Genomic DNA, 27,770 nt, shown 5'->3' with positions numbered 1-27,770 from the left:
AAAACCATTAAATATACATGTATATCAGAGAAGACAAGTACTGATTCTACAACATCTTACTATGCTGATGGACAGTGACTGTAATGGGGTTTGTGGGGGGGACTTGGTGAAGGGGGAACCCTAGTAAACATAATGTTCTTCATGTAATTGTAGATTAATGATAACAAAATATATATATGTGTGTGTGTGTGTATATATATATATATATATATATATAAATGTATATGTATAAAATGAAACAACTCATTAGGGTCGATATTTTTCCCCACCTTATTTTATTCACTCTCCATTTAATTTTACAATCTATTGATTTATAATTTACATATAAATTTACATGAATTTGTAATTTAGTGATTTCAAAATTTTTTTAAATTATGCTAAGCACAGTATTTTCCAGTATTACAATATTTTTATGAATATTCCCTTCTAGCCTTGTGTATCTACAAGTATTTTTGTAGAATATATTCTTAAAATGGAAATGCTTAGTCAATAATTTCAACACATGTTGCCAAATGTCTGGTTCAAAAGGATACACCAGTTTTTATGCCCTCCAAGAGTTAATAGCCTGTCCATGTAGTGGCATCCTCTCCAAGAACAGCTATTTTTTCTGATTCACCTTAGTACAACAGCCATTAAATTTTACATTGTTCAGCCTACAGATTTACCTATTACATTAGTTATCTATTTAATCAAGCGACCACCAAAAGAGAACACCAATAACATAAGAGATAGCCAAAACAAAAAAAAACAGAAGAGAAAATGTACCAGGATAAGTATAAATAAAGGTAACAGTCATATAGATGGAACCATTCTCATTGATACCTGCACTATGTAAGTGCTTCCTCTTGGTAAAAATACTATGCCAAGGTGAAAGTTTTTACTGGAGATTTTTAAGGTGAACTAAAGATGTCAAGAAATTATTTATTATTTGGTTTCTTTAATGCATTTAAGAAAAATAATCTTATAAAGTATAGATTTATGAAAGGGATTCACAGGTCACAGTACTGACTGTGGCAGATCATGTGGCCATAAGAGACCCTATCTGGGTATATATGGGTAGGCTTACGGTGTAAGGAAGTCAATGAGAAAGAAATATTACACTTCTCCCTTCTAGGTTTCAGACCTGAAGGAAGAAAATAAAGCTACTCAAACAATTCAGAATTTAGAGTTAGTTAGACTTCTTTTTACACAGAAGTAACAGGATGGGAGAAGAGGAGAGGTGGGAAGATATACTTAGATCACATGAATAACAACAAAAACCATTTTGATTCTATCAGCACAGCCCTGCTAAGTAGGCTAGACCACAGAGGAACCACAACTTGATAAACTCATCAATCATGATCTAATATATGAGTTTCTGCTTTGAAAATAATACTGCTAACTTCAAAAACAACAACATCATCAACAAAAAGCCCTAATTCATCACTCCCTTCTTGAAACAGTCTCTTCTCTTGGTGTCTTAGACCTACTGTCTTGGGTTCTCTTTCTTCTTCAGTCTCTTACTTATTCACATTTACAGGGTCTTGAGGTTCACAGGCCTCTTTCCTTAGCTATTTACAATTACTTCCAACTTTGGTTAATCCCATTTCTGGTTATGAGAGGCTAAGATACTAACAGACGATGTGACTAACCTCCTTCTCTTCCACCTCCCCCAATAACGACCATAAAACCTGGACATACAACAAAAAGTCCTGCCTGAAGGTAATGAAGGGTGCGTGGAAGCACACAGACTCTGACGGCAAGTGCAAGCGTCCTGGGAGAAAAGATAGGAAGCTGTACAAAGTCAGCATCTCTTCAGAGTTTCGCCTGAGGCTACCTGCAGTCTGCATGGTCAGGAGCAGTGGCAAAGGAACCACCCTGTGGAAGAGTAAAGTCAGGAGAGCTTATCCACGGAGAGAGCAAGGGAAACCCACAAAGGGAAGAACCATGTAACAGATCCCTAACCCTGAACCCTGAACCTCTCATGCAGGAACAGGTTCAAAGTAGTTCACTACAAAAGATTTAAACTGAGGCTGGAGCTGCTATCAAAAAGAAAACAGTTTGAAGTCAAAGCCAAACCATACAACAACCACTCTGCAGAAAAAGGAAGCAAACCCAGAATCTCTACTACTTAATCTTTGAAATATCCAGGTTAAAATACAAAAGTACACAGCATACAAAGAACCAAGAAATAAACATTTTTCCTCTCTTCAGGCAATAATGGCTGTTATCACTATCCTCAATAGATATAAGAGGAAAAACAAATTCCCCTCAATGAATTGAAATATTACCAGAAACAAAAAAAATCCCAGCAGAGAAATAGAAATGATAAAAAAGTGTTAACTGATTCTGTTGTAGAACATCACTGAATGAAAGACTACAGAGATGAAACTAGTATGAAAGTCAGTCTCAAACTTATCATCTCATAAAATACTTAATAAGTATTAAAAAACCACGCCTTTAAAATGGCAAAATCCAGCAGACAACATCTAAGCGAAATGATTGGAACTCAGCATCACCAGCAAAGGGACAAACATGGACATGATACAATGCATTATTATTATTATTATTATCGTCATCATATTGTGGTATTACAATTTTTCTGTAGGTTTGAAGTATGTCCAAAATGTTGGAGGAAAACACAAACGAAGCTTAAAGGGGACATATTAAAAATTGCAGAGAGAATTAAAGCAGCTGTCCTGGGATCCATTCAAATCTTTACCAGAAGGAAATTCAGGGAAAAGTAGGTAACAGAGTTTAATCTATGTGTTAATATACTAATAACTGGTCCTTCTGGAAACAGGCTAATGATTTTTTTTAACAGAAAAGTCCTTACGTGAAGAATGTTCTTTGTAGGATGTTCCTTGTTAATGAGGCTGATACTAAATAAACCCAGAATCCATGGATTTGAGACATGGCACACTGGAAAATAATATCATGTAAGTTTATACACAACCCTGGGGTACTGGAGAAGTTTCAAAATCTAAATACTGTCTGCCATGAGGTAACAACTAGACTTCCTCATTTCAAGATCTCACCCACTCTGGGCTAGGAAAGCGCACGTCTGGTGTAGAAAGGCAGGCCATGTGGAACCAACCGCACAGAATCCCAGATCCTTCCTTGCTTCACTTGGGCTTTCTGACTGCATGTTTCTTTGAAACTATTAGTAAACCTGGACTTTAGGTAAGATCTCTAATATGTGAGTCTGACTTGATTCTTTGTATTGGCTTACAAATAAAAGGTCAAACTGTCAAAAATAATTATACTTAGATTAAGTTATGCGTTATTTTAGTAGAACAAGCAAGCTGAATGTTCATTTGACACAAATAATTAACATAGTGTACTTACAGGATAAGGCATTATTTTTAAGCATTCATAAGAAAAAACTCACAAAATCACAGTATGTGAAAGTACAGAGAGAAATCTCAACTTTTTGAAAGCATGCATAACCAGAAGTATTCCAAAATTCTACTACATTAATATATATGATGATAAGCCTGAAATCCAACGGATGTGTGCAGGGTAGAACACTTGTAAGCAAGTCCGGAAATAAGATTATGCCTAATTTACAGGGTTGTGGTAAAGTTCAAATGATATAATTATCATAATCTACATCATTTTTCCTATTTGGGGTCCGCTAATGACAACCACTTAGAAACAGGGTCCAAAGGAGCAGGAGGCACGGCAATCCCAGCATCTGATGCAAGCTCAAGCCATGTCTTTGCTAATACAGACTTGGGCATGTAAAAATCAGGGAAGAATCAAACAGAGGGAGAAAGAGTTTTAAAACAGAGAAGAAAGGGGTAGCAGTCTGAGCAAGGTCTCACAGAAGAATATGCAAGTTCTCAGTGCATAGGAATAATCAGGATAGGGAAAAGTAATGGCCCAGAGAACAAGAAAGGGGAAAAAAAATGTAGACAGAGGTAACTGCATATATTTAGCTGTGAGGCACGAAAGAATCTGAAAAAACAAACAAACAAACAAACATATTGCACATCTTTGGGCCTTTTTTCACACCAAGAGGTCAAGTATCAATATTTACTATTTTATCTCAAGAATTCAACCTCTAGGAAGAGTAGCGCCCAGACATATTTCAGGAAGTTCTTGCCTTAGCAGTACAATCATGTCCACCACCGAACAACTATCTGACCTTGGGAAAATTCTTAATTTCTCTAAGTCTCTGTTTCTTAGTCTATAAGATAGGGATAATAATGATCTCTACCTCATGCAACAATGAATATAAAACATACTATAGAGTACCAGGCATGGAGAAAATGCTCAGTAAAAGTTAGTTACTACATTTACTGTGGAGAAAGCAATTTCCTGTACATTTGGATTGACTGATTTTATGACTTAAGTTTACCATCTTCTTCTCTAGCTCAGTAACTTAAGGATCTGTGAAAGTTGACAAACTAATTTCCAAAGAAAAACATGGAACAATCTCAGAAGCCAGTATTTATACTAATACTGAAGTTTTCAGTGTGAGAACTATTAGAAAAAAGCTGTAATACCCCCCTGACTTCAACCTATACTCCACAGGTACAGTAATCAGAAACAGTATAGTACCGGCATAAGAAGAGAATCCATAGATCAATGGAACAGAATTAAGCCCAGGTATAAACCCATACATATATGGTCAATTAATATATGATAAAGGAACCATGGATATACAATGGGGAAAAGACTGCTTCTTCAACAACTGGTGTTTGGAAAACTGGACAGCTACATGCAAAAGAATGAAACTGGACTAGTGCCTACACCATACACAAAGTAAACTCAAAACAGATCAAAAACATGAAACCGTAAAACTCTTAGAAGAAAACACAGGCAAAAGTTGCTTGAACAGAAGCATGAACAAAGACTTGGTATTCATCCATTATAGTCTATAAAATTAGAACCTATGACTTTATAGCATCATAAAGATCAGGTCATTTGTTTTCTTGGCCAGAAAACACAAACTCTCATTTCTAAAAATATCTCAGGTTTTCTTCAAAGAAGTCATCTTGCAACAAAACACCCTATCATCAAAGAAAGCAAGTAAAGGACAGTATGTCATGCACAAGGCTATAAAAACGTAGTGGTATATGAGTCAAGGAAAAAAATCCATCTGGAAAAAAACAAGTAAGTAGAGGTTTTTCTCCAAATTTAATTGAAACTGTGAATTTTCTACCTTGTGACCATTTCTTTGATATTCCCATGTACATGATAAACACTTCCTTGAGAAATTAGAAATGACCTTTCAATTTTTTAATGCTCTATTTGCCTCTTTTAGAAAGGAAGACCAACTCTGTAAAAGAAATGAAATTTGACATGTAACAAAAGCAAACACAGTCTTCCTCGTGTTCCTTTTATTCCGGTTTCTACACTTAAACTTAATCCAATTTTCAAATAACATTACAAAAAGTGTTGAAGTCACAGCAACCAATCTAGACTACCCTAACCACTACCACAAATTCAAAGAACATATACACTACTAATTTTATGAGTGCAAGGAACATACCTGCCTTGAATTTTAGCTTTCTATTAGGCAACAATTCCATAAAGGTCTTAAAAACCTATGAACTCTATGACTGAGCCTGATTTCTTACTGCTGAGGAAATTTAAGGATAAGAAAAAAACAACTTCCACACATAGATCAAATAGGATTTTCTTTTTTAATTAATTAAATTAAAGCAACTATTGAGAGTTACAGAAGGAATGTATTCTAAACAGTAATGAATCTTCTTTTCTCAAACTCTTCACATACTGCACATAGCCTTATTATATATAATGCATCCTTTCATGATAAAATAAAATCAACAGTTGTATAGTAGTTCAAAGCCTCTGGATAATTTAGGACTATGATTATAAACTATTCAGAAGAAATCATATGGAAAAATTTAGATAAAGAAATGTAATTTAGTAAGGACCTTGGTTAAGAGAAAGTGAAAGAGGCAAAAGGATAAATCGTAATTTCCCATCTTAGTGTCATCCTCAGAACAAAGATCTCTAAAGATTTTTTTTTTTAAGATTTTATTTCCATAGAAATTTCATAGGGAAAAATACAGTATATGAAAAAGCCTAAACAATGTGTAACACAAATTGACACAAATGATAATCAGAAGTCAAATATAGGGTATTTTTACTGAATGATTGGATAAAAAGGGGACTGGAGCTTTGAGAATGATGTATCAAATAGATTCCATGAATTTTGCAGTATTGTGAAAATAAAACAAATGAAAATACCTCACAAAAAACATACTTCACACCAAAGAAAAACCATGTCCTACAACTTTGACTCAGATTAACTGTGGTAATTTTGTCCTATAAAACACTTAATCATCTCTTCAAAAGGAAAACATGCTGAGAAGTTTTGATAATCTAACTCAGTTAAAGCATTATTGGAGAATTGTCTTGCTTTCTTATCTATCTCAAAACTTAGAAGTAATACCAAAACGTAACAGTCAGCTATACATGCAAAATGACCCTACAATTAAGGTAACTGTTGGTACCAAATGCTGTTTTTAAGTTCTGCAATAAAACAGTCTCCCAAACATTCAATAGTATGTCATTTGGTAAATGAAATTTTCCACAAAGTAACAGCAGTGAGAAGACCTAAAAATTATGTTAGTGAAGAGTCTGGCTGAAAGAAACAAAAACATGGATCATTTTGACCCAACACTAATTTTATCTCAAGTTACTACAGAGCTGAATAAAATGCTGACACCACCACACAAAACTTTATTGAGTTGGCAATAGGCAAAGCATGATGTCAGCCTCCAATATCACCACCCACACTGCCAAACAGCATGAACATTCACTGCTTGAACTTCTCAGACTTTATGGCTAACGTTACAGTAAAAACAAAAACCTTAGGCATGAGGCATCATTAAACATACAGGAGTTTAGTTTAGCACTGTTAGGCTCAAATCAGTCTAGTACTTTAACAAATTCCATAAAAAGACATGGAAAAAGGCAAGCTTAAACATTACAATTTTCTAGATGTGCACATTCTGCACTAAACAGACCCATATAAATAAGTCTTAGTCAACTCGAAGTAATATTCAAATAAATACAACCACTACCTCTACCCCCTGCACACCCACAAAGTGCAGGCTGACAGGAGACATGGAGACAACATATGTACACACCCACGGAAGTCCTTACCTTCATGGCATGGATTTCTTCAAGCAATCATGCCCGTCTCTGGTTTTTTAACAGTGCATCTTCAGTACCCCTACAGATAATACAATATGTAGCGAAGAAAACCATTTATCTTAGACTCTTAGACTCCTATCAAATGAAAAATCTCTTCATTTCTCTTAAAAAGGCATAATAAATCTCCAACTAACAAACGCTCTGTCATCCTGTACTGTCCTCCCCTTGCCCAATACATGCCCCAATTCCATCAACGAACTCAAGTTTTTCACAAAGATAAGCATTGTACTAGCAGTATATTAAAGACTTATTAACAGAACAGTTTGCCTTCTATTCCTTTATAAGATGATCAAATAATATTTTTTAAATAACAGATTGACACATTGTTTTAACGTAATACAAATTTCATAAGCAATAATTAAAGGTTGACTTAAATTTTATTAAATGAACACTTGTTCTCTAGAATTAATGGAATATGTAACTTAAAAATCTGATTATATTAGAAAGGAAGGTTACCTTCTGAAATATTTAAAAGAATGAAACACACCTTAAAGCATGAAAATTATAAATAGCATATTTGCCCCTAATACTAGTGAAACTAAAATTACAAAGTATATTTTCAAAAAAATTAGGTTGAACACATTGTTTTCATAAGCACTTCCACAAGATACAGAGAATTTCAAATTAATTACCAATTCAAGGAATAAAGTGATATAAAATCTTTATAACTGATCCAAGGTATTAGTACATTTGTTATACTATAGCAACATCTTAACTTCCAGTAACATAAAACACATATGCAACCCCAAAGAGCTTTCATTCCAAAATGGCCAAAAGGAGTGTTTTGGGGAAAATCAGAAAAATTCATCACATATTTTAAAGTCAGTAAGGTCCAAACCATATAATGACATGCTGACACAGCACATTTGATCTCACATCCTTTCCACATATAAAACAAAGTGCTGCATGAGTAAGATATTTAATTATTCCTCTAGGTCCCACCCTTCACTTTTGTGAATATGAATAAAGACAACGTTTGACATTTCATTAGTCCCAGGACCATTAGTTTAAGTGACTAACTTTTCTGACTTCAGTCTGCTCACACTCCTGACAAATTTTCAGAAAACCAAAGCTCAGATTTTCTTCACTTCTTTTCTCATCTTCACAACCTTTGAGGAATAAAGCCAAAATTAGGAAGGCTCTTAATTCAAGAAGGAACATACTTTCTTTTGAGTCTTATTATAGATGACTCTACCATTTGAACCAAATTTTTGTTTTAACTATATTGTTTGATGAAGTCAAACCTATTCCATAAACAGCGAAAAAATTCATCAACATTCTAAAAACATGTCTGAGGATTTAAGAGAAGTAAGTTGTGACTTCTAAAAAGGTCACAGCATTCCCTGCGGTTAATATATTGATATTACCTGTACATCTTGTTCCTGGATCATAATAAAGTTCCCTGAGATCAGAGACCATCATGTTCATCTTTGTATCCTTGTGGTTTAAAACAGAATTTCACCCATAATGGTAGACATTTCATTTCCTGAAGGAGTGTTTGTAACAACAATGGCAAAAATGTCAAAGAATTGTATTTTATTTATTTATAGAGCCTCTATGCATTTGTTTTTGGTAATATATTATTTCAACCATAATTTTAAAAGAAACACCAAAAACACAAGGACATACATACACCAGATACAAGCTTTCACTCATCCTATTAGAGAATAATGTTGAACTCTACAACAAAAAAATAGAACTATTGGCAAAGAGATGGAGATATTATAATGATAAAGAACTCCGTATTACGAAGTGCATAGTACGAGAAGGGATGCTATCATTTTGAGTGTATGTTCCTCTGTCATTGTTAGGAACTGTACATCTTATAATTCTTCCTGTAATGTCCTTCGCCTTCTCCACTTGAGAAACTACATAAACTTCAGTTCAGATATCATCTCTCCTGTGAAACCTTCAATGTTTTCTTCAGCTAAACATAACCTGTTCTTCCTTGAGGTTCCCACTATACTTTGTAGGTAGGATCTCACTGTACTGTCACTAACTGCACATGTGGCTGTCTTGTTCTATAGTCTGAGCTCCTCTCAGAGGACACGGCCTTGCAATATTTACAGTGTTTCTGTGCCTTGCAAGAGTGCCTGGCACACACAATCCCTCAAGTTCTTCTCACCAAAATAACATTATCAACCTCATCCTGTTTCTTCAAGGCTCTTGGATTTAGCCTTAACACCTTCTCTTACCCTCTATTAGTATCATTCATCCCTTATCCATTGAAGATATTGGCAACCAATTTACAGTTTCTCTCCATCCTAAGTTTTGCCATCATTCTGGGTGAGGTAGATGTCCACTTGAATAACCCATCTGATATTATATCCTCACTTCTTAACTTCCTCTTTTCTAATGACCTAATCTATTCCATCTCAGCCACCCAATGCCATGGTCACACTGTATTCCTTGTCATTCACTAATAACTATTCCATTTCTAAAATCATGAATTCAAATACTCCACACAATGAGAGCACAACTTCCATTGGCTTGCTTATTCAACTTCATCCACCACATGGTCTGTGACTTCACTGAAACCACCAGTTCACTGACCCCTTTCACCATCTCTCAAAGGGTTATTAGGCTTTTTTAATTTTCCTTCTTTTATCCAGGTTGGGTACATGATCAACACTTGCCAATACCTTACTTCCTCTAGTTGATACTGGATGAAAGCAACATTCTGAGTCTTTTTCACAGCACCCGAAGGAGGCAGGAAGTACTTGAGATTCTACTATAAATCACCCATGGCTAACCTTCAATGGGCCTCTACACTTCCTAGCAACCCTACTGTATCTTCTTGGTCAATACACTCTATAACAACTATCATAAACCTTTGCGTGCTTTCCTAAAACATCAGACCTTCTCCCTCTTTTTTTTCAATTTCATGGAGAAAGTAAATATCAGATGGGGACCATAATCTGTGATTACCACAAATACAAACTAACTTGCATCCTCATCCTCTATTAATAAAGTTATAAGAAATACCCCTACACATATGTCAGGTTAGTTTCCTAATTGTGTTTTTGGATCCCATCCTTTTCTGCTTTCCTAGAAGCCTTTCTATAGACTATTGCTTTCCTCTAGCATTGTCACTTTCTTAAATGGATGTTTCCTAGTGATTTTTAATCATGCCAGGATTATTTTCACTAAAGACAAAACAAAACATCCACACTACAAAGTTTACTAGGAGCACCCTCTCTCTTCAACTGCCTCAGAGCTAAGCTTTTAAAGAGTTCAAACTATTTCATGCATTCCACATAATTCCAGTTTCCCTTCCCAATGGTCCACTTAAAGTTATCACAAAATTCAACAGGAATTTTTCAGACTTCATTTACTTGCCATCTCAGCAGCATTTGACACTGTTGACTGCTTCCTCCTTGAAACACTCTGTCCTTGGTCTCCAGGACAGATCACTCTCCTGGTTTTCCTACTGCCTCTCTACACAATCTGTCTTGGTTTTTTAAGGCTCACAGACCTCTCATCAGTCATGAGTTCAAGGGCAACTCTTCACAAAATACTTTTGAACCCTAAATAATTGTACATGTATATATTGTTTTAATCTGCCACCTAAACAAAGATGACTTAAATTTTCTACCTTTGTCTGTGATCTCTCTTTTAGGTCCAGATCTAAATACACAACTGCCTAGCTGGCATTTCCTCTTGAGTGTGTTTAAAATTATTTCCAACTCACACTTGTCCCTCCCCAGTTATCCATAATTAAGTCATAACACATTATTTAACATGCAGATCTGATGTCACACCTTTACTTAACTCTCCCCAGTGGCTTCCAATTGCTCTTAGGATGGTCACATGGGCCTTGTTTATTCCTTCACACTCGCCATGATCACATCTACCTCCAAGTCTTTATACTTGCAATATCCTCTAGTATGAATGCTCTTTCTATGCAAGTTAGCTTGTAAACATCTGATCCCTCTGATGGTGGCTCAACTGTCACTTCTCAGTGAACTATTTTCTGGCCTCCCGGAGAAGGTAAATCATTCCATTTGTGAACACTTAGAGTGCTCCTAGAACTTATCATGACTGTTAGTTTTAGTTCAATATTTTACTTTTAATCTAATTATGTTTAATGTGTCTTTTTCCAGTAGGTAATAAATTCCATGAAGGTCAAGTATCTTGTTTTACTCAACACTGAATCTTACGACCTAACACAATGGATGACATACAGTAATTGTTCAATAAATATTTGTTAAATTAATAACCAGAAAGTTTGCAATAATCATTTTTTCATTCACTGTTTCAAATGCAGTAAGTATATACCAACAGAATGCAGAGTCATCAGGTTTCTTTCCCACTAGATATGTTGCCCTCTTTAGAATTTGTTTCGAAGTTAGATCCATGTAGAAAAAAGTCACATTGAAAAGACTCTCTTCAGTAAATGTTGTTGGGAAAATTGGATAGCTTCCTGAAAAAGGATGAAACCGGACCACTGTCTTACACCACATCCAAAAACAAACTCAAAATGGATTAAACACCTAAATATAAACCCTGAAACTTTAAAACACAGTTTTTATAAAACTAGAAGAAAACATAGGCACTAAATTCTTGAACATTCATATTAGTAATTTTTGGGGGGGATGTGTCTCCTCAGGCAAGGGAACCAAAAGCAAAAATACACAAGTAGGACTACATCAAACTAAAAGGCTTCTGCACAGCAAAGGAAACCACCAACAAAATGCAAAGGCAACCTACCATACGGGAGAATATATCTGCAAATTATATATCCAATACGGGGCTAATAAACAAAATATATAAAATAACTCATACAACTCAACTCCAGAAAGAAAATAAATAATGTAGTCCAATTTAAAAGTGTGCACAGCACCCAAATAGACGTTTTTCCTAAGAAGGCATATAGATGGCCAACAGATGTGAAAAGATACTCAACATCATTAATCATCAAGAAAATGCAAATCAAAATCACAATGAGATACTTCACACCAGTCACACTGGCTACTAATTTCAAGAAGACAAGAAATAACAAGAATTGGAGAGAATGTGGAGAAAGGAACTCTCCTAAATTGTTGATGAGAATGTAAGTTAATGCAGCCACTATGGAAAGCAGTATGGAGATGGAGGTTTCTCAAAAAAGGAAAAATACCATACGACCTAGTAATTCCACTTCTGAGAATTTAACTTGAAGAAAACAAAATCACTAAGTCAGAATGATGTATGTACCCCTATGTTCACTGAAGTATCAATTCCAATAGCCAAAATATGAAAACAATGTGAGTGTCCATCACCAGACAGATGGATAAGGAAGATGAGGTACATATGTATATACCGGAGTATTACTCAGTCATAAAAGTTAATGAAATCTCACCATGTGCAACATAGATGGGCCTAGAAGGTATTAAGCTAAGTGAAATAAAACAAAGACAAATACTCTATGTGGAACCTGAAAACAAAACAGAAACCGATCCATAAACACAGAACAGACTGATGATTGCCACAGGGAAGGAGATAGGGGGATGGGTGAAATTGATGAAAGAGGAAAAAAATTAGTTAGAATGTCTGATATCTTGATCTCAGTGATATCAAGTGATCATGAATGTATATACATGTCAAAATGCCTCAAGCTGTACACTAAGATTTGTGCATTTTATTTTAGGTATCTCAATTAATAAAATACATGCATCAATGAAAAGTCATTAGACTAGGTTTAAGTAAAAAAGAATGGCTACATTTTATAAGCAACGTAATAGGGATTTATGACATTTTTTTGAAAATTGAGTCATTCAAAAAATAATTAATAACAAGTGATAAATTATGCACTAAAATTTATTAACGAATGTTTCTAAGTGCTATACCCTGCTGGTGCTTGAGGTGACTATATACCATTTGCTAAGCACTATAAACCAAACTTAACTAATCGATTGCAGAGTTAGTCCTCAATTGCACTGCATTCGAATTATGGGAAAGCGAGACTCCAATTTTAAAATTCCAATGGAAGAAGTTTTATGGTTGCCAGTACTACATCAGGGTACTACTTAAAAGCAAAAGGAATGTTTCATGCACTTTGTTTCACGCCAATGCCAAGAAGTGCTTTTACAGCCTTTTTTTTTTCAGTATGTATACTGACTTTAGTGCTTTTCCTTCAGTATGCTGATTTCTTCAGTACCAGTGTATAGGCAGCAAGAAAATTTGATAAGCTCAGTATATAAAAAACATAAGTATATTCACTTTATGTAAAAATGGAGTTACAGTTTTATTTTTCTCACAAGTACTCACCTCAAGCACTTAAGTTTCCTCCGAGCATTTACATTTTTGTACCACTGACAGCTAGCTAGCTCCCAATAGCCTTTTAGTTAGGATTTAAAAGGTTGACAATGCATTTGCACCTACTAATTATGAAGTTGGTTGACAGATAACCTACAAGTCAACAAACAGACCTAAAAACACCCAGTATCATCAGAACGCCATGCACTGTTTGAAGGCCAATGTTTTTTTTTCATGATTCTTCAACCAAAAGCGCACAGAACTATCATTGTTAGAAATGTGGAAAAGTATGATTTTGATGGAAAAGAAGGAAGGAAAGAGAAATAAACTGAGTGGGCGATAACAGTGGCATAATAATGGAAATCATATGTGCTGACAGAGAAGAAACAAAATGAAAGAGAAACGACAGGAAAAAATATGAAGACAGAAACTGAAGGACAAACTTGTAGGTCATCACTACGACTGACAAGCCCAAACAGCAAAAGAATGCATTCAATATAATCTATGAGAGCAGGAGGAGGAGTGAGGACTTACACACAGAGCACACAACACAGGTGCTGAAAGGGAGGCGTCATGTAGAGCCCAGCCATGCACAAGCCCTCAGTTAGCCTGGTGATGTAACCTGCATCACCTCTTTGGTAGACAATGACACAAAAAGGGAACCACAAAGAGCAAAAGCTGGCAGTGTCCAACTCAAGGAGATTCCAAGAAGAGTTCCCCTGCTCAGAGACTAAAAAAATCCAATTTGTACTGGAATAACTCAATAATGGGAACAGATGTGTCATAACTGAACACTGAATCATGCAACTAAAATAAAACCCTTTCCGTGGCTCTATATTCCAAGCAGCTAATGTAGGTCAAAGGAAAGGAAAATAATGTGTTTTACAAGGTGAGCGCTACTATCTACATTAGATATATTTCTTAATAAACTAGCTTTCTCATGTACACAGACTTCTATAAGCTTACAGTTCATGTGAATTTGCTTTTGAGAGAATGACCTATACTTGTGGGGTAACAATGATAAGTTTCTGATCTACAAAGCTGTGAGCAAACATAAAGGTAAAGTCTACTTTGAACTGACTCTTAGTTGGCTATCTGCTACAGTCAACTAGCCAGCCTCTTTTGGTAATGCAGTGACTCTGCCATGCATTTTAATTAACCTGCAACAAAACCCCCCAGGGTTCTTAGAAAACAATTATTCCAATAGCTCGTACTATTCTAGGGAAGCCTGCAGTACAAAGAAAAAAGAGTATATCTGTGTTTCTTAGATACATTAAAAATTCTGAGTATTCATGACATATCTGCGAGATTGCAAAACAAAAAAATTGACAATACATTCTGTTGATGAGGCTGCAAGGAAACAGGCACGGTCATACACTGCTGGTAGAAATGTAAACTGGTATACTCCATCTGGAGGGAACTCCAGCAACATTTAATAAAAATCCTATTTCCAGGAATCTGTCCAGAGACACAGCTCTCCTAACAGGAAAAGGCTGCACACAAGACTCTATATGGCAGCATTCTTATGTCACACAACAAAATGTTGCAACAATAAAATGTTGCAAGTGAGATAAAAAATTGTATATAAATGAAGCAAAAGCAATGTAGTATTTTAAATCAATACAGAGGACTTGCAAGCATATCACAGATAAACCTTGAAAATAATGTTTGGCAAAAAAGGTCACTTTTAGATGATACATGTAGTATGACACAGTATCACACCACACAGGCAAAGTTTAAAACTATACAACACAATACTATACAGTGGGTATATGTTACTAAAATTATGAAAAATATGTATAAGAAAAGCACACACTGTAAGAGTAATTACCTCTGAGGTGGAAAAGAAGGTGGGTGAAATTAAATACTACAATTCAGAAAAATACTGACATGCGCTAAACACAGGGTAGAGTAAGGATCATTTGTTACAACATTTTCCATTTTTGAAATATTTTATACTTAACAAAATTTATGTTTTTTATATGGGGATTTCTAATTTGGCCATTTGGGGAATAAATTATTGAATTTACTTCTTTTTACTTGTGATGAGCAACAATTTAAAAATTCTAGACAGCAAAAGATGGCGGAGTGAGTAAGGTGGCGTATATCTCCTGCCAAAACCATATACATCTAAAAAATACAGCAAATACAACTCTTCCTACAAGAGTGACCAGAAGATACAGTGCACCAGCCAGGCTACATCTACAAGAACCCAATATCTCACGGAAAAAGGTAAGATACAAAGCCTTGACCCTGCAGGACCTGAGCAATTCTCCCACCCCAGCTGACCAGCGGGAAGAAAAGAATCAGAGTCCGGAGGGAGTGGAAGCACAGGACTGCTAAATAACCAGCTCAAATAATCTGCCCCAGGAGCACAGACACACATTGCATGGTGCTCTGCATATTAGAGGAGCGGAAAAGCAAAATCCAACACTAAAACTGCAAACAGGTTCCCACAGTCAGGTGCACTGGGACAAAAGAAAAGCAGGCACTTTAAAAGCCTTAAAGGGAAAAGGGTTTAACAGGTGGACAAAATCGTCCCAGCACACTCAGCCCAGCAGGGTGGAAACTTTAAGGAACTTCAGGTGCCCTATAGCCATAGGTGGCAACTCAGCTCCAAGGCCCCTCACACCAATAACAAGTCTGCCATTCCTTCTTCCCCAGTGTCACCTGCAAGCAAACTGGTGGTCTCCACCATTGTTGTGGACCAGCCGGAGAGCAGCCCCACCTACAGCAACCACACAGGAATCTCCCTATGCGCAGCTGACTGGCACAGATAGTGGACACGGGCATAGAGTCTGGGAGGCACAAAGGGGCTCTATTCTCGTGTTAGAACATGTGCCAGTCAGGAGTGACCCCCACCAGCACCCTAGGCAATCCCAAAGGCCACCCTTCACATGGCACCTTACAGGATTAACCCAGGGGCTGTGCGCTGTACACGGTTGACTGGCACAGTAGAGGAGATGGGTGCAGAGACCAGGAAGCACGAAGGGGCTTTGCTGTTGCTGCAGAACACATGCCAATGATCTGTGACCCCCACCTTTCCCCTAGGCCTTCCCAAGTGCAGCCCCGCCCACAGCAGCTTAGGGGATTAACCCAGAGGCAGCTCCCTGTGTGCAGTTAACCAGTATAGACAGCAGAGACAGGCAAGGCGACCCGCTAGCAGGAACAGACTTTGTTCTCCCAGCTGACACAGGCGCCACTCACCAGCAACCACTTCCATTGCCATGAAAAGGCTGAAGCACCTTATTCAATACAAAATCCCTCAAATACCAGAAAGAGGGCTTGCTGAAACTAAAATCACCAATCTTCCTGAAAAAGAATTTAAAATAAAAGTCACAACCATGCTGATGGAGCCACAGAAAAATATTCAAGAGCTAAGGGATGAATTCTGGAGGGAGATAACAGAAATGAAACAAACAATGGAAGGATTTAAGAGCAGACTGGATGAGATGGAAGAGACTGTTAATGGAATATAAATCCGAGAACAGGAATAAAGAGAAGCTGCGGCAGAAAGAGAAAAAAGGACATCTAGGAATGAAAGAATATTAAGAGAACTGTGTGACTAATCCAATTGGAACAATATTCGCATTATAGCAAAAACAGAAGAAGAAGCAAGAGAAAAAGGGATAGAAAGTGTGTTTGAACAAGTAATTGCTGAAGACTTCCCCAATCTGGGGAAGGACATAGTCTCTCAGGTCATGAAAGTCCGCAGATCTCCCAACACAAGGGACCCAAGGAGGACAACACCAAGAGATGTAATAATTAAAATTGCAAAGATCAAAGACAAGGACAGAGTATTAAAAGAAGCCAGAGAGAGAAAAAAAGTTCACCTACAAAGGAAAACCCATCAGGCTATCATCAGACTTCTCAGCAGAATGCTTACAGGCCAGAAGGGAATGGTATGATATATTCAACACAATAAAACAGAAGGGCCTAGAACAAAGAATACTCTATCCAGAATGATTATCATTTAAATTTGAAGGGGGGATTAAACAATTTCCAGATAAGCAAATGTTGAGGGAGTTTATCTCACACAAAGCAACTCTACAGTGTATTTTAAATGGACTGCTCTAGATGGAAGTATGCCTTAGGCCAAATATCTGTAAACCGAGAAAATAAAACCACAGCAAAGGCAGTAGACCAACTCTATACTACCTAATTGAAAAATAAAATCACCTATCCACAAAGTCAGTCAAGGGAAACACAAGGAGTACAGAATAAACCAGCTAACATATGAAGAGTGGAGAAGGAAGAAAAAGAAGGGAGAGAAATAAAGAATCATCAGACTGTGTTTATAATAGTATAATAATTGAGTTAAGTTACACAGGTAGAAGTAAAGAGGCTGCCCTTGAACCTTTGGTAACCACGAATCCAAAGCCTGCAATGGCAATAAGTACATAGTTATCGATAATCACCCTAAATGTAAATGGACGGAATGCACCAATCAAAAGACACAGAGTTACAGAATGAATAAAAAAGCAAGACCCATATATATGCTGCCAACAAGAGACTCACTTCAAACTGAAAGACATACACACACTAAAAGTGAAGGGATGGAAAAAAGATATTTCATGCAACTAATAGGGAGAAAAAAGCAAGAGTTGCAATACTTGTATCAGACAAAATAGTCTTCAAAAGAAAGTCACAAGAGATAAAGAAAGACATTACATAAAGATAAAGGGGTCAGTCCAGCAAGAGGATATAACCATGATAAATATGTATGCACCCAACACAGAAGCACCTACATATGTGAAACAAATACTAACAGAATTAAAAGGGGAAATATAATGCAATGCATTCATTCTAGGAGACTTCAACACTTCACTCACTCTGAAGGACAGATCAACCAGACAGAAAATAAGTTAAGGACACAGAGGCACTAAACAACACATTAGAACAGATGGACCTAACAGACATCTATAGAACATTCTACTGAAAAGAAGCGGGATACACATTCTTCACAAGTGCACATGGAACATTTTCCAGAATAGACCACATACTAGGCCACAAAAAGAGCCTTAGTAAATTTTAAAAGATTCACATTGTACCAACCAACATCTCAGATCACAAAGATATAAAACTAGAAATAAATTGTACAAAGAAAACAAAAAGGGCCACAAAAACATGGAGGCCTAACAACATGCTCCTAAATAATCAATGGATCAATGACCAAATTAAAATGGAGATCCAGCAATATATGGATAGAAATGAAAACAACAGCACAATGCCCCAACTTCTGTGGGACACAGCAAAGGCAGTTCTAAGAGGGAAGTGTATGGCAATCCAGGCCTATTTAAAGAATGAAGAACAATCCCAAATGAATAGTTTAAATTCACAATTATTGAAGCTGGAAAAGAACAAATGAGGCACAAAGTCAGTAAAAGGAAGGACAAAATAAAGATCAGAGAAGAAATGAATAAAATTGGGATGAATAAAACAATAAAAAAATTAATGAAACCAAGAGCTGGTTCTTTGACAAAATAAAAATAGATAACCCCCTAGCCAGACTTATTAAGAAAAAAAGTCTAACATAAACAGAATAAAAAGGAAAAAGGAAAAATCACTATGGACACCACAGAAATACAAAGAATTATTAGAGAATACTATGAAAAACTGTGTGCTAAAAGACTGGATAAACTAGAAGAAATGGACAACTTTTTAGAAAAATACAACCTTCCAAGACTGACCAAGGCACAGAAAATCTAAAGACCAATTACCAGCAAAGAAATTGAATCAGGAATAAAAAAACTACCCAAGAACAAAATCCCGGGGCCGGACGGATTTACCTCGGAATTTTATCAGACACACAGAGAAGACATAATACCCATTCTCTTTAAACTGTTCCAAAAAATAGAGGAAGAGGGAATACTCCCAAACTCATTCTATGAAGCCAACATCACCCTAATACCAAAACCAGGCAAAGACCCCACCAAAAAAGAAAATTACAGACCAACAGCCCTGATGAACATAGATGCAAAAATACTCAACAAAACATTAGCTAACCAAATTCAAAAATACATCGAGAGGATCATACACCATGATCAAGTGGGATTCATCCAGGGATGCAAGGATGGTACAATATTAGAAAATCAATCAACATCACCCACCCCATCAACAAAAAGGACAAAAACCACATGACCATCTCCATAGAAGCCGAAAATGCACTTCATAAAATTCAACATCCATTCAAGATAAAAACTCTCAACAAAATGGATACAGAGGGCAAGTACCTTAACATAATAAAGGCCATGTATGTCAAGCCCACAACCAACATCATACTGAACAGCGAGAACCTGAAAGCTTTTCCTCCAAGATCAGTAACAAGACAAGGATGCTCACTCTCTCCACTTTTATTCCACATAGTTCTGGAGGTCAGCACCACAGTAATTAGACAACACAAAGAAATAAAGGGCATCCATATTGGTAGGGAAGAAGTTAAATTGTCACTGTTTGCAGATGACATCATATTGTACATTAAAAAAACCCTGAAGAATCCATTCCAAAAGTACTAGGTATAATATCTGAATTCAGCAAAGTTGCAGGATACAAAATTAATACAGAGAAATCTGTTGCATTCCTGTACACTAATGATGAACCAGCAGAAAGAGAAATCAGGAAAATAATGCCATTCACAATTGCATCAAAAAGAATAAAATACCTAGAAATAAACCTAACCAAGGAAGTGAAAGACCTATACTCTGAAACTACAAGACATTCATGAGAGAAATTAAAGATAACCCGATTAAAAAATGGGCAGAGGATATGAAGAGACAATTCTCCAAAGAAGAAATCTAGATGGCCAACAGACACACGAATAGATGTTCCACATCACTAATCATCACAGAATGCAAATTAAAACCACAATGAGATATCATCTCACACCAGTTAGGATAGCCAGCACGGAAAAGACTAAAAACAACAAATGCTGGAGAGGGTGCAGAGAAAAGGGAACCCTCCTACACTGCTGGTGGCAATGTAAGCTAGTACAACCATTGTGGAGAGCAATATGGAAGTTCCTCAAAAAATTAAAAATAGAAATACCATTTGACCCTGGATTCTGACTCCTAGGAATTTACCAAAAGAATACAACTTCTCAGATTCAAAAAGACATACGCACCCCTATGTTTATCACAGCACTATTTACAATAGCCAAGATAGGGAAGCAACTTAAGTGTCCCTCAGTAGATGAATGGAGAAAGAAGATGTGGTATATAGACACAATGGAATACTATTCAGTCAGAATAAAGAAAGAAATCCTACCACATGCAACAACATGGATGGAGCTGGGGTATATTATGCTCAGTGAAATAGGCCACAGAGAAAGACAAGAGCCAAATGATTTCCCTCATTTGCGGAGTATAACAAAGCGAAACTGAAGGAACAAAACAGCAGCAGGCTCACAGACTCCAAGAAGGGACCAGCGGTTACCAAAGGGGAGGAGTGGGGAGGGTGAAGGGGATTGAGGGGTATTATGTTTGGTACACAAGGTGTGAGGGATCACGCCTACAGACCGAGAAGGGGAGGTCCTGCTGCCATCATGCGGGCTCCGGGGAACCTGCAGCTGCGCTCCCCACTCTCGCTCCGCGTCAGACCACGCGCTCGACGGAGGGACGCAGAAGAGCCGCTCTGAGGCCCGAAAAGGAGCTCCACCGGCTCCCAGACCGCGGCACTTACCTCGTTATTGAGGTTCGGAGTCCCCAGCCAGGCCACAAGAGGTCTACAAAGCGAGAGCAGCCGCCACCGACTGGCCGCTGCCGGCACGTTAACTGTGTTGGCGGGGAGTCGGCTGCGTGGCCACGCCCCCATACGGCAGGCCCTTCCGTCCAAAACTCGTCTGCAGTCGGCTTCGGCCTACGCCTGAGGAAAAGTGAGACCAGCTCTGACAGGAAGAACGGTACTGACGGGAATAACTTCCGGAACAGAGCCCTACGCGCCGGATCTGCGCGCTCCTATGGAAACTGGGCTCAGGCCTGCGCCCCAGAGGGTGCTTTGCAAGCAGTTCCTGCGTTCTGAACGTTTTCAAGATGCTCATTTTATTATACTCGTTTGTAGACGGTAGATGTGGCCTGGTTTTGTAAGGACATTGGCTTTGTGTCCCAATATGTGTCTCAATATAAAAGAGCTTTGATAAAAGGATTAATCGAGTGACCAATTTTTGTACCTAGTTTTTGTCTTGTATTTGTGATGATTCCTGCACTTCTAACAACCATGCCTTATTGTCCAGGCTTACATTATAGTTCAGCCTCGGACATATTCTTCTGCACACAGTAAGATTTAAATTCAGATAATACCACAGAGATATAAGTAATCAGGAATGTTTAAATTAATTTGCAGATAGGTGCAGTTGTTGGCTTTTCCCACAAGTGGGTGGCAAGCAAGGGCCGGGGGTAGGGTCAGGTGTCTCTTTACTGTAAGAATCCATTTGATGTCTATGGTCAAGAACAGTTTTCCATTTCAATCACTTATCTACAATTTAAAAAACTTGTTAAAAGCTCAAAGCCAGTTAAAGGCATAAATCTACTGAATTAGATAACCAGGAAGAATGTATCCTAGAAAGTACTTAGTTTTCCATCGAAGAGTCCCACTAATCTTTTTTGGTCCATTTCAAAGTCTTCCATATTTTTTCCCCTAAATATCTAATTTTGGAGGTTACTGAGAAGTTTATAGCAAAATCATATAGCATACACATGCACACGTTTAATTAATATGTTAATTATTAACATGAAATAAAAACTTGTAGCTCATTCTGACTTATAGTATGTTAAAGAAAAAATGACTCATGACATTTGTTACAGAATGCTGAGGCCAACTTTATTCAGGGGGACTACTACAATGAGGTCTTAAAGTAGGGGAGAGAGATCCGGCTCAACTCTGATGAATACAGCAAAGGCAAGCGGAGATTTATAGTTAAGAAGCAGGGTAGAGGTCAGTGATGGAAAATTACTAAGAGGAAACGACAGGGCTAAGGGTGTTCTGTCTAAACTGACTTAACAGGATTATTGCTGAGGGCAGGCCAGGGTGGGAAGATTTTAGATGGAGGATAAAGAATTTCAGCAGATACCAAGAGTGGTCAAATTCCAAGGATGGAGGGTGAGGAACTTTTTCAGACATCAAGGACACGGAATTTTCTCCCAACTAAGCCAACAGGAGTCTTGCTATAATGACTAAATAGGCAAAGGACAGAGCCCAAGAGCAAGTCCCTACAATGACTAAATAGGCAAAGGACAGAGCTCAAGAGCAAGTTCCAGCCAAAAAGAGAATGCAGAGGCACCTGACTACAGTTTGATTAAGGAGAGTCTTCGTCAAATATCCAGATTTAGGGTGATCTGTTTAGACTGTTTGCTGACTGAATGTAAAATCTATGGCTAAAAATGAGTCTTACACTTATGAATCATCCTATAGAGGATATTATATGTAAATGACCAAAAATAAAGCAAGACATTACTCTGTTTGCTAAGTAGTCACTACAAATGTTAAAAAGGTCATTAGAGTTTTGACAACTCTGTCTTTTGCATGAAGAAATTGACAACTTAGATTTATTAGGCTTTGGTATTTGTTTTTAATAATAAAGAACATTATTCCTTTTGACTATGAATTGGAATAGTAAAAAAGAAATATGTCCTCAAAATAAAGGTTCCCACTCCACTGATCAAAATTCTCGAAAATATCAGATGTAACACAGCTATCGCGCTACGTCTGCTAAAAATAAAAGTGGAGTTGGCCTGGCTGGGGACGTGAGGAAGGAATGCACTGAGCACAATAAAGGCTCTGGGCTGCTGCAGATACTACATATTTATGCATTTGTCTCACCCAACTCAACTGTGCCCCTTGAGAAAATAAATCTTGTTCTCTCCTTATCTTTGTGTTTATGTTACGTAACAAAGGGCCTGGCACATAAAAGATTATTAATAAAGTTTTGCTTTATAAACACATGTGCAAGCAAACACAAGACAAACCAATCAATTCCACTCCCTCCCCAGGGCAGTCAGGACTGTTACTTCTGATTCTATCTTTTGTTCCTCACCAGTAAGGAAAGTACCCTGAAATAGGATCTCATTAAGTGACAGAAAAATACTTAAGATTTATGAAGAAGACAGCAAACAGAGAAGCGATTTCTGCACTAGGATACTTTGTGATAGTTATGGGGAAAAATGTATACAATAGCACAATTCACCAGACACCCTTTGAATCATAAAACACTGCATAGCTCCAAACTGGTTTCCTGTCTCCATTACGGGAGTTACTACTGAAAGTAAGAACAGGACAAGGAATCTAACCCCCTAACAACCATTCAGTAAGAATTAAAGTGTAACTTTGGCAAGGAAATTTTCTTATAAACAATTACTAAATGACAGAAAAGAATGATTTAAATAAAAGTGTTAAATAAGTTAAAGAGAGGATAGAACTGCTTTCCACAGTGAAACTATATTCAACAATGTGCCATAGTTTATATTTTGTGTGCAAATTTTTGCTATTGAAAAAGCCACTTTGTATGAACAAATATATGAGGTAGAAAAAAACAGTTTGAATGTGGTTAATAGATTGATGAACTATAACTACCATGACTTATTTACATTTGGTTCATTTTTTTAAATAAACCTTTAGCAGGAGAACTATGAGATGTTCAAAACCATACAACAATTAAGCTAAACAAAATTTCATAACTGGATTAGGAAATGGCTTCCCATTAATTAAATATATGTACAAACAGAACACTTTTTCTCCATTTTTCTCCTAACTCATTTTCCATATCCTTGGTCTTTAACAGTAATATTACCTCATTTGTGATAGGCTAGCTAAGATTAAATAAGGTAAAATGGACAAATAGAATAGACTTCTTCATCTGTAATTAAAGTCCTATCAATCTAGGAAATGATACTTTTATCTGAGAATAACATTGTTTTCTTATTTTAGGAAAATAATTTTACAATTGGTAATATCTTTCAGACTACTGATTATATCTAAGTATATTAAAGATGGCATATATGAGAAAATAATTCCATTTTAAAGATCACTACCTCGAAAAACAAAATGCAGATCTGTAAGAAATTTTCCTGTAATAGATTCCTGTTAAAATATCATTTGATGACTCATTTGTGGAGTATAAAAACAAAGCAAAACTGAAGGAACAGCAGACTCGCAAACCCTGAGAAGGGACTACTGGTTACCAAAGGGAAGAGGTTGGGGAGGTAGATGGGGAGGGAGAAGGGGATTAAGGGGTTTATAATTAGCACTCACAATATTGGTACGTCACAGGGAAGGAAGTACAGCGTGGAGAAGACAAGTAATGACTCCATAGCATCTTAGTACGCTGATAGTGGCTGCAATGGGGTGTGAGGACTTGATAACATAGGTGAATGTTGAACGTGTTGTTCAGGTAAAACCTTCATAAAGATTGTATATCTTAATTCTAAAAAATTAGAGTATAAAAAATATATCAAAATAAAAGCTACAAAAGGTTTCTTATCTTACATATTTTTCTTCCAATATTTCAGGTTATCATGAAATATATCACCATTTTATGCAGCACCATTACTTTTAACAATTAACTATTAAAAGTGATATAAAATAATTTCCCTGGAGATGATAAGAAATAGAGCTCACCTAAGTACCTTTTTGAAAAATGATATCTTATCTTGATATTGTTTGGCTAAAGACAGAAAGGCCTACACACAAACATAGTGCTCTAGTTGGTACACGGTTTCTTATGGGAGTTATTATTAACTTAAAGGAGTTAATAATCCTGAAACTAGTTTACATGTATACTCAGGTTGAACAAATAGGGAGCCAGGTTTCTCAGGGTCAGAGAAAGAATTTACAATTAAGCAAGGGGAAAGGGTAGAATGACCCTGTGGTGCTGGATTATAGTTGCATTATCAGTACAAACTCCTTTGTTTTAATATACATACAGATAACCAGACACAGAAATAATTAGACATATGTGTACACATGGGTTGGCATACACAGGTATCCTTTCTAGTACTACCAAATGAGAGGGCCTAGAAAGGTGACACCCCAGGAGCAGCAACAGCCTATACCTTGGTTTCCAAACACAACTCATCAACAACAGGAGCCAGGAGGCCTTGAGAAATGGCTGAGCTGGAGAAATTTCAGAACTAGGGCAGGAAAAATACAAGATAAGTCTGGGGTACCATGTAGTGACAGAAAGTAAGGAATTGCGTAGGAAAAGACAGAGGTAAACAAAGGATGAAGCACATCAAAGGACACAGGAACCAACCTGACAGAACTCCCAAAGGCCGAAGGCAGAACAATTTGAGCAACAAAATAGATAAGTATAAGACTCAAAAAATTAACAAATATCCATGAATCAATACTGATACAAATAAATGACTAGACAGAAAAGGTGTGGAAGAAAGGAAGAATTCTTAAAGACACTCACTTATAGAAAATTCCTAATGATATATTTAGATATTTCTTCCAGGATGTAGATTTTAATTCTACTCCTCATATAGGTGTATTTAACTTAGTGATTCACTTCCAATGAATAGGGAATGGAAATGGAAAAATAGTGACTTTGCAGTGGAGAGAGATGGCAGACACCACCATAAGCAGGTGATCACGTTTAACATCATCAGTGACAAGTCATGTTAACATCATGTATCCCCTGATGTAAGATAGAAGGGTACTTCACCTTTGTTGTATTCTTTTTCAAAATCTATAACCCCAGTATAATCATGAGATGACATCAGAGAATCCCAAATTGAGTACAATGTACTTGACCAGTAGTCTTCAAAAGTTGTACTCAAGTCATGAAAAACAAGGTCTATAAAAACCAATAACTACAAAACTGTCAAAGATTACAAGAGACCAAGGGGATGTAACTAAATGCAACGTGATGTGCTAGACTGGATCATGAAACAGAAAAAGGACAACAGTTAAAAAAATGTGACTGAACTCTGTATTTAGTTAATAATACTATACCAGTGTTATTTTGTGAGGCTTAACAAACATACCATTGCTATGTAAGATGTTAACATTAGGGAAAGTTGGGTGAAAGATATACAGAAATTCTCTTCACTTTCTTCCCATACTTTCTGTAAATTATTCCAAAAAAAAAGTTTAAAAGTGGGTAATATAAAAATCAGTTGAAGAAATAAGATTTTAAAATTCACAATATTAAAAAAGAAAATGCAATCATATGTGCTGTCATGCCACAAAAATTGAAAAGACAGAAGAGAAACAAACTATTTCAACATCAAAAACTAAATCTATGAATTGGCACTATTCTCTGAAGCTTGAGAACTGTTTCCCACCTTTTCCTACACTGGCTTTCTTTTAATGTTAACTTTATTTTCATACTTTATATTTATTTTAATTTAATAAGGCTTCCACAAATTTTTGTGCTTAAAACAAATGCATACAAGCTTTCTCTCATATAGTCTCCCTTTCATCCATCCTTATTTTTACATAAATGGTACTGCACTAGACACACTGTTCTGCTACTTGTTTTGGGAGCTTCTTCCTATATCTCCTATATTTTTCAATATAACTTAGGGATAATTCCACAGCTTCTTTTATCAATTATATAAAATACTTCCATTGAGGAATTCTTCAAAATGAATTATGCTCTAAAAATAGGAAAAAGACATGTGGATGAGGAATTCATTTATGTAAAAAAAGTTACTTATATGTTAGCAAAATCAAAAAAGTCCCATAAGTATTAGCTTCAAATATTAATATCAAAATAAAAATATTCAAACTGAAACTGGTGTCTTTGCCACCTTTTCCACATACTTAAATTTGGGAAAGGTGCCTTGGACCTTTTAGATTACATAGGAAATATCACCAGTTAGAGGAAATAAATATTTTCCACGAATCTCACAGAACAAGCAGGCAAATGTTTTTAGATAAAATGTAGACTTGCCTACTGCCAAGGATCAAAATCTACCATTATTTGAATCTTCATAGACAAACCTAAACAGATTTTCTCAACACTTATTGTTATAAACATATTTAAAATTAACAGTTTTTTTTTCCTAGTTTATCTCATAAAACATCAAAGAAATGTGGTGATACAAATATTGTTTGCCAGCAAGCTCTGTGTGTGTGTGTGTGTGTGTGTGTGTGTGTGTGTGTGTACGTACACTTGAAAACACCGTATACAAAACTTGGAAAACACAAACATTTTAGCCCTTTAGCTAAATTAAAAGTCCTATATTAGCACAAGTTGAGAGATTAACAGAGACAGCCATGACACCCGCAGACTGGCAATATGTAACTAAGGCATGCCTTTCTAGTATGGGGCAATACATAGAATGGAAGGCATTGTGGCATGATATCAGCATGACCCAGGCACGCGCAAACGCGGCCGAAGGACAGCCTGCATGGTCATA

At 36.6% G+C, this 27,770-nt stretch overlaps 1 pseudogene; it reads right to left on the bottom strand.

Annotated features, from left to right (window-relative positions):
• Nucleotides 1-23,900, bottom strand: part of LOC118972190 (protein Shroom1-like) — a 111,383-nt pseudogene extending 87,483 nt beyond the window's left edge.
• Between the last annotated feature and the right edge of the window lie 3,870 nt (nt 23,901-27,770).

The sequence above is a fragment of the Manis javanica genome, chromosome 14 (genome assembly GCF_040802235.1).
Source record: "Manis javanica isolate MJ-LG chromosome 14, MJ_LKY, whole genome shotgun sequence".
In the NCBI taxonomy this organism is placed as follows: Eukaryota; Metazoa; Chordata; class Mammalia; order Pholidota; family Manidae; genus Manis; species Manis javanica.
This window is presented reverse-complemented; position numbering and strand designations above follow the sequence as displayed.